Here is a 7,753-nt window from a genome sequence, read left to right as displayed (position 1 = left end):
TTACAGTTTTTGTTGTTTGACTCACATATATCTGTTTTGATTTTAAATTCAATAGGAAAAAAATCTGAATGTAGAATACTTCATAACACAGAAAATACTTAAAAATATACCAAGTTAATATTTTAAAAATATATTTATGTACGTACATGTGTAGATGATGATTTTAAGCAATACATCAGGGATCAGATGTCTTTAAACATCTACTTTTGAAATCCTTCTGGTATTCAGAGAAAGCTTGGCCCAAGTTAAAAGACCAGGTGACTAACCAGTGAGCCAAATAAGATCTACAGAGAATACAGGAGGCTTAAAAAAAAAAAAAAAAAAAAAAAAAAAACAAGCCTGTAGTTACAAAAGATGAGTTTTCTAATTTAAATGCAGCCAAAGTTCCCAAGGATGCAAAAAGAAACCCAGCCAGTGTCAGATCCCAAGGTTTTGGGCCTCTGACATTATACATAATTTTTCAGACATGCATCTTAATTACTAGGAAATACTTTAAAAAATAACCAAAACATTACAACAGGTCCTGAGGCATAGGAAGAAAGTCCAAAAACTGAGCAGCACAGTTCTCCAGGGTAGTGACCACATTTCCTCTATTGTTTCATATAGCGGGGTGCATAAGGTTGATGGGCAACAAATAAATTAATAAAACATTCATGACTGGAGGGAGTTTTCATAGAAGACACAAATAATATGTTACAAATACCGACAAGCAAAATGGTACAATTATGTAGTTTGATTCCTTTCAAATACTTGTTGATGTCAATATAACCAGACATGGCCCACTTCCACGTATTCAGCCTTAGCTGCCTTTAGAGACTGTTCAAAATTTAACTAATGCACTGGATTCATAGTTTGCTATATTTGAGCATCAGCATAGTAAGAATTAACAAAACAGAAATGTCTGTTTTTAACATAGCCATTGCACTCCAAGATTTGTTACAAGTCCACATCTGCTATCCGGGTCCTACCTCATACACTTTATTTATGAGAAAAAATATATATAATGCTGAATTTTTAAATCCTTGAAATGCAGACTTGGAAGAGCCTTTAAAGATGTCCTAGTCCTGCCATCCAAGTCCAAATTCCTCCTCATTGAAGTCTAGACACAGAGATTCATAGCTGGCCTGCAGCATCCATACATTTTTGGTCTGCCTAAAGCAAGGGTTGGCAAGCTGTTCCTGTAAAGGGTCAGAAAGTAAATATTTTAGACTGTGTGGACCATACAGTCTTAGTTGCAACTACTTCTCTCTGCCTTTGTAGTATAAAAACAACCATAAACAACATGTAAACAAGTGAGCATGGCTGTGTTCCATTAAAACTCTATTTACAAAAACAGACAGTGGACAAAATTCAGCCAACCTCTGGTCTAAAGAATTTGCTGTCAAGCATGGCATGGAGCATCAAGATGGGTGGAAAAAATAGCCTAAATAATGCAAATAAAATACTCATGATGAATATCAGCAAAAACTATCTCTGACTTTTCAGTCCAAAGGACTCAGATTTTTTAAATAAAGTGAGCTTCTTACTAAATACTTTTGTTGGGCCCTATTAAGTAAGGTTCACCTTCCTCTACTCCATCCCTCTAGCCAACCCAAAGTCGAGATAAAAGAGAGAAGCTGCCAGGCGTGTTGGCTCATACCTGTCATTCCCACACTTTAGAAGGCCAAGGCGGGTGGATCACTTGAGGTCAGGAGCTCAAGATCAGCCTGGTCAACATGGTGAAACCCCATTTCCACTAAAAATACAAAAATTAGCCAAGCATGGTGCTGCATGCTACTCAGGAGGCTGAGGCATGAGAATCATTGAAACCGGAGGCACAGGTCTCAGTGAGCCGAGAAGCTAAAACATCCAAGCAATCATTTACATGCATTCTGGATATTCTTAAGTGTGATGTTATTTTAAAACAAAATTAAATACACTCTGGTTGATAAGAAAAGAATGTTATAACTTTGTCCTAAGTGCACCCAATCACATGCAGATAATAGAGGTGATCTGAGAACACTGGATCTGGAAGTAAAGGCAGTGCTCATATCCATATGGAAGATCACATGCGGAAGCTGATGTTGAAATGAGGGACAGCACGGCCTATTACAAAGCCCATGAGCTGTGGCATCAGAACCATCTGGATTTGGATTGTTTCTGCAATTTAGTAATTCTGAAACACTGGACATATTTCTTAATTTTCCTGAGCCTACAGAACGTCATATATAAAATGGAGATAATAATATTTATTTCTCAGGATTGTTAGGAGGGCCACATTAGGTAAGTCCTGCAAAGTACCTAGCACAGTGCCTGGCACATAAGAAACACTGACATTCTATACAGAAAGAATAATGACTGCTCTGTTATAAAACTTAGCCAACTCACCACTATTTGGAAAAATCTGCAGCCTGGGACCAAAAAAAAAAAACACCAAAACTAACTTTTATCCTTTTTAAAATGGCTTGCTTCTATATTTCCTGAGGAAAATGTCAATTGCAGTTACATCAAGAGCTTAGAGAAAGGCATTGAACTTAGCACAGAAGTTACCTGTTTCTCTCACTTTTACTTTTCCTACAACTCTTTGGCTATTCAATGAGGTTTGGAATTAGCCAGAGTTAGCCATTTAAGTTTCCTTTCAGGTGAGAACTCATGACTCAGTAAATAGAGATTCCAGAATGTTGTATGCTACCCAGGTCTTCAAGTGATCAGCAATGAGAGGAAAGTCTTACTTGTTTTCCTTTGAAGGCAGCCCTAAGACCACCCAGGAGCTTATGACGCTCGAGAAAGTAACAGCATGTTTATGTAGGAATGTGAGCTGCATAGAACATGGAACACCTGTACTCTGTGGTCTTCACAGACCCAATTAGCTTCTGGAAAGAATTCAGGGTAGAAATTCTTAATGGGATGCCCCAGAAAGTGCCTCAGTTCTGAACACCGAAAAATCATTTATCCAGCTCTGGCTGCTGTGCGTAAAATATACTCACTAAAAACTACTTAGTTCCCCAAGGAATACCATATAAGAATCTTTGACATTCAGAAAAGAGACTTGACTTATTTATAATGAGAACTTACAGTGTTGTTACAGGAAACCGATTCGGAGCTTAATTGGAGACTTTCAAAATCCAGAGCCATTCAAATAGGGAATCGGCTCTCCTGTTAGGTAGCAAATTCTCCATGATGGAAATGATGATCTATCAGAGGTATTGTGGAAAGTATCTCTGTAATGGAAGGAAGGAAGAAAGATTTGCCTAAATTGTTTTATTGTTATATATTTATTTAACAAGCATTTTTGAGCATCTGATGTGATCTGGTACTTTTGAAGTTCTGGCACATTGATAAGGGTTAAGAATATAAAGGAAAACATAATGATATTTTTGCCCTTAAAGGACTTAAATATGAGTAGGAAGATAGACAGGATAGCCAATGAAGACTGTAGAGCAGAGATACTACCCTAAAGAGATGCACAAAGATAGAGCACCTCACCTAGCAGGTAATGATCAGAGAAGGGTTCCTGGAAGAGCCAACACTGAACCTCAAGGGGTTAAGTAACATAAGTTGGTCAGATGGAAGAAGGAAACAAGAAGCCATTCCAGGAGAAAGAAACGACATAAACAAAGGCACAAGAGGGTCATAGAGATGAAATAATGCTTCAGCCAGTCTACAGGATGTCATTGGTGGTGGATCCCAGAGCTCTGTCATCAACCTGTCCCATTTATTTTTGTAAAAAAAGTTGTGTGTACAGGGTCCCTAATGAAAATTGTGAATATGAGTCTGAGATAATACATAACGCATTTAAACAACAAAATTAAGACCCCAAAGAGGACACAGTAGGAATTTAAGAAATAATTGTTGAATCTGTAACTCTTGACAGGGTGATTAGATGGGTGCAGAAATACGGTATACGGGAGAATCGGGCAAATAAAAACCCATGTAAAGAAAGATTTAGTAATCTGAGGTAAATAAGGCAAAGCTGTTAACATGTTAATCTTGGTGATGAGTTCATGAATGTCTGCTATTTCATTTTCTGCACGTTTCAATAGTTCAAAGCACTTGGGATTTTGATAACTATAATACCACAGTAGGATTTTGTTGCCAAAATTCAAATGCATTTTTTGGCTGGCGTAAGGGAAGTCAGAATTCAGAAGGAAAGATGTGTCCGTCTCCTCTATTCCATGCTGACCCGATCCCATGTGCACAGTCTGAACAGTCCAGGAATTTATACTTATGGACACATGTTCAGCTGTGTTCCGAGAAGAAATACAAGTGAGTAGGGGCTCAAAAATATGTTCTATGAGAAACATTTGAAGGAATGATAGTGCTTCGTGTGGAGCTGACTTGAGAATTCTAATCACTGTCTTCAAAATGCTCTCCTGGAGATAACATGAGACTTGCTGTATGGAGCTCTAGAGGACAGGCCTACAGTGGTGTATGTCATAAGTGTGTTTAATGGACACTCATTCAATTGGATGAGCTCTGCAAAAATAATCCTATTTTTAGAGAAAAATACAAGTAAGTAGTGTGGGTGGCTCCTTCAGTCATTCTGCTTAATGAGTGTATATGTGCTCCAGAATGGGCAGGAGCCAGGAAGCATGAGCTCTCCCATCTCAGGTCCATTTTGCCTCTCAGAACATAAGTATCTCCCCAGTCTGAGTGTAATTCTAGCTTTGTAAAATTCATATTTTTTTAAATGCCTCCATCTCCATTATGCAAACCAACTACATTTTCTGCTTTTCAACCAAAGAAACAGTCATCAGTTCCAACATGACAGGAATGCTGGCTAACAAATCATAGGCTAATAATGGCTGGGTTGCTTTCCTGAGGAACTTTCAAGACCATGTTTGGCCATATTCAATTGCTGCCTCATGTGGCTATAGAACCAAACCTCCTGCAAAAGATACAACTTCACAATAAAACCAAATGTTAAAATTGCAGGGAGAATGGTTTTAGCTTAACCCAAGGAAGAATCCTTTAACACCTAACTTCTTTGAGAAATTAAGAGGATTTTCTCTGATATCAAAGATATTTAAACAGAAACTAGATGATATTTTTTCTTTGCAGATGGGACTCAGGGATTTGACAAGAGAGGTTAATCAGACCCAAACTAGTTGATCTCTTATAATCTTGAGGTTCTAAAATTCTGTGAGGCAGCGTTTCCGCGCTACCTACAGAGGGGTCCATACGACGTTGTTCTTAATTTCAGGTTCCTGTCATAATTTAAAGAGAAACTTTCACAATGTCTGGAGCCCTTGATATCCTGCAAATGAAGAAGGAGGATGTCCTTAATTTCCTCGCAGTAGGAACCCACTTAGGTGGCACCAACTTTGACTTCCAAATGGAACAGTACATCTATAAAAGGAAAAGAGATGGCATCTACAGCATAAATCTGAAGAGGACTTGGGAGAAGCTTCGGCTGGCAACTCATGCCATTGTTGTTATTGAAAACCCTGCTGATGTCAGTGTCATATCCCCCAGGAATACTGGCCAGAAAGCCATGCTGTAGTTTGCTGCTGCCACTGGAGCCACTCCAATTGCTGACTGCTTCACTCCTTGAACCTTCCTAACCAGATACAGGCAGACTACTGGGAGCCACAGCTTCTTGTGATTTCTGACCCCAGGACTGACCACCAGTCTCTCAGAGGGGCATCTTGTGTTAACCTACCTGCCACTGCTTTGTGCAACACAGATTCTCCTCTACACCATGTGGACATTGCCATCACATGCAACAACAAGGGAGCTCCCTCAGTGGGTCAGATGTGGTGGATGCTGGCCTGGGAAGTTCTCCCCATGGGCGGCACCATTTCCTGCAACACCCATGGGAGGTCATGTCTAATCTCTACTTCTACAGAGATCCTGAAGAGATTGAAAAAGAAGAGCAGGCTGCTGCTGAAAAGGCTGTGACCAAGAAGGAATTTCAGGGCAAATGGACTGTTCCAGCTCCTGAGTTTACTGCTACTCAGTCTGAAGTTGCAGACTGGTCTGAAGACATGCAGGTACCCTCTGTGCCTATTCAGCAGTTCTTACTGAAGACTGGAGCGCTCAGCCTGCCACGGAAGACTGGTCCACAGCTCCCACTGCTCAGGCCACTGAATGGGTAGGAGCAACCACTGAATGGTCTTAAGCTGTTCTTGCATGGACTCTTAAGCAACATGAAAATAAGGTTGACAGAAAATAAACATCAGTTTCTAAAAAATAAAGAATAAAATTCTGTGATGCAAAGACCAGAGTCATCCTAAGTCGATGGCATAGCTCATATCACATTGTTGCTCTTTCCATCCTTCTTTCTTTAGATTTCTCATTTTCTGATCTTTTGAAAACAACTTGCTCTGTCAAGAAGCATTTTCCAATTTATCTCTGTTCTAATGTGATAGATGGTGGAGTACTGTAGGTACCCAGGAATGGTGACTGTTGCTGCATTATTAATGATAGCTCCATTAGATTTTAACTTCTTTTTTCTTCGTTCACAGCACTCATTTTGCAGGGAACTTTTACTTTTTCCTGTGGCTAAATCTTAGGAACTCAAGATCCCAGTTTAGATGGCTTCTTTAAAAGTGTATGTTTAAACGTATGAAATTATTAGGGCCAACAGCAAACTCCCAGTAGAAGGGGAGAGCTCAGAGGTAGAATTACCTATTGGTGAATAAGAAAAATCCAAAACTTAGTGGCTTACAATAAATCTTTTTCTCCATCTCACAGATCTGCAATTTGGGCAAGGCGTAGCAGGGACATCTCAGCTCAGATGCTGAGAATGACTTCTGGAACCTGGAATCATCGGATGGTTACTCCCACACAGTAACCTTCAGATGACTCTAAGCTCCAGGCTGACCAGAGGGACCACAGCTGAGGTCATCAGCTGGAACACCGACATGTGGTCTCTCTCTTGGCTGCTTGGCTTCCTCACAGCATGGTGACAGGGTCCTAAGAGCAGCTGTCTTAAGAGAGCCAGGTAGAAACTAGATCTTTCTTTGTGGCCTAGCCTTAGAAGTCACATAGTGTCACTTCCACCATAGTCAAAGGCCCTGTCAGGTTTATGAGAAGAGTGTCAACATCAAGTTTAAGAAGAGTATGTATGATGGGATATCTACTGCAGCCACCTTGCGAAGTACAATCAACCATGAAATGGATGATTCATTTGGAAACAAGAAGACTGGGAACCTTCTCAGTTTGATTATTTGCATTCTGTGTTTAGAAAAAAATTGCATGTGTTTCATCTCCTTTGTTTTGACATTAATCTTGAATGTATGGTTTCAAAAGTCTATAGATTTTTTCAGGTGACTTGGCTACTTGATTAAAATAGATGTAAGGAAGGTAAAACAAGTGCCTGAATTTAAGGTAAAGAAAGCCATGTGCAGACATAAATTTGATGAATAGTTTGCTATGGCTATATTAATTGACAGCATTGCTGTCAACACTAGTCTTGTAAAAGACCTCCTTTCTTCCACTTGTGCAGACAGTTGGACATATGCTGGAGTTCTGTACTCAGAGCACAGCAGACATGCCACAATCACAAAATGCAAGAATTAGCACAGGGGACTAGAGAAAGGACAATTCTGGCTAGTCTGCCCTCACCTTTCTACTCCGTTTCTTAAACTTCTGTCACCGCTGCACCCCAAACTACCTAGCCAATAAAATAAGAGATCCAACACAAACCAAAAATTTACTATTTAATTAAAGCATCTAAACATTGTTTTAAATCCCAGTATAGTTTTAAGTGATGAGTGGGCTCGTTGCATTGTGCACATGCGTGTATGTATGCATGTAAATGGCTGATTGT

General features: G+C 39.6%; 1 pseudogene across 1 annotated transcript; it reads left to right on the top strand.

Annotated features, from left to right (window-relative positions):
- The first annotated feature begins 5,215 nt into the window (after nucleotides 1-5,215).
- LOC126930023 (40S ribosomal protein SA-like) lies at nucleotides 5,216-6,198 on the top strand (annotated as a pseudogene). Its single transcript, XR_007717434.1, has one exon. The product of XR_007717434.1 is annotated as a 40S ribosomal protein SA-like (transcript).
- Nucleotides 6,199-7,753: the final 1,555 nt, after the last annotated feature.

Source organism: Macaca thibetana, chromosome 11, assembly GCF_024542745.1.
Source record: "Macaca thibetana thibetana isolate TM-01 chromosome 11, ASM2454274v1, whole genome shotgun sequence".
NCBI lineage: Eukaryota > Metazoa > Chordata > Mammalia > Primates > Cercopithecidae > Macaca > Macaca thibetana.
This window is presented reverse-complemented; position numbering and strand designations above follow the sequence as displayed.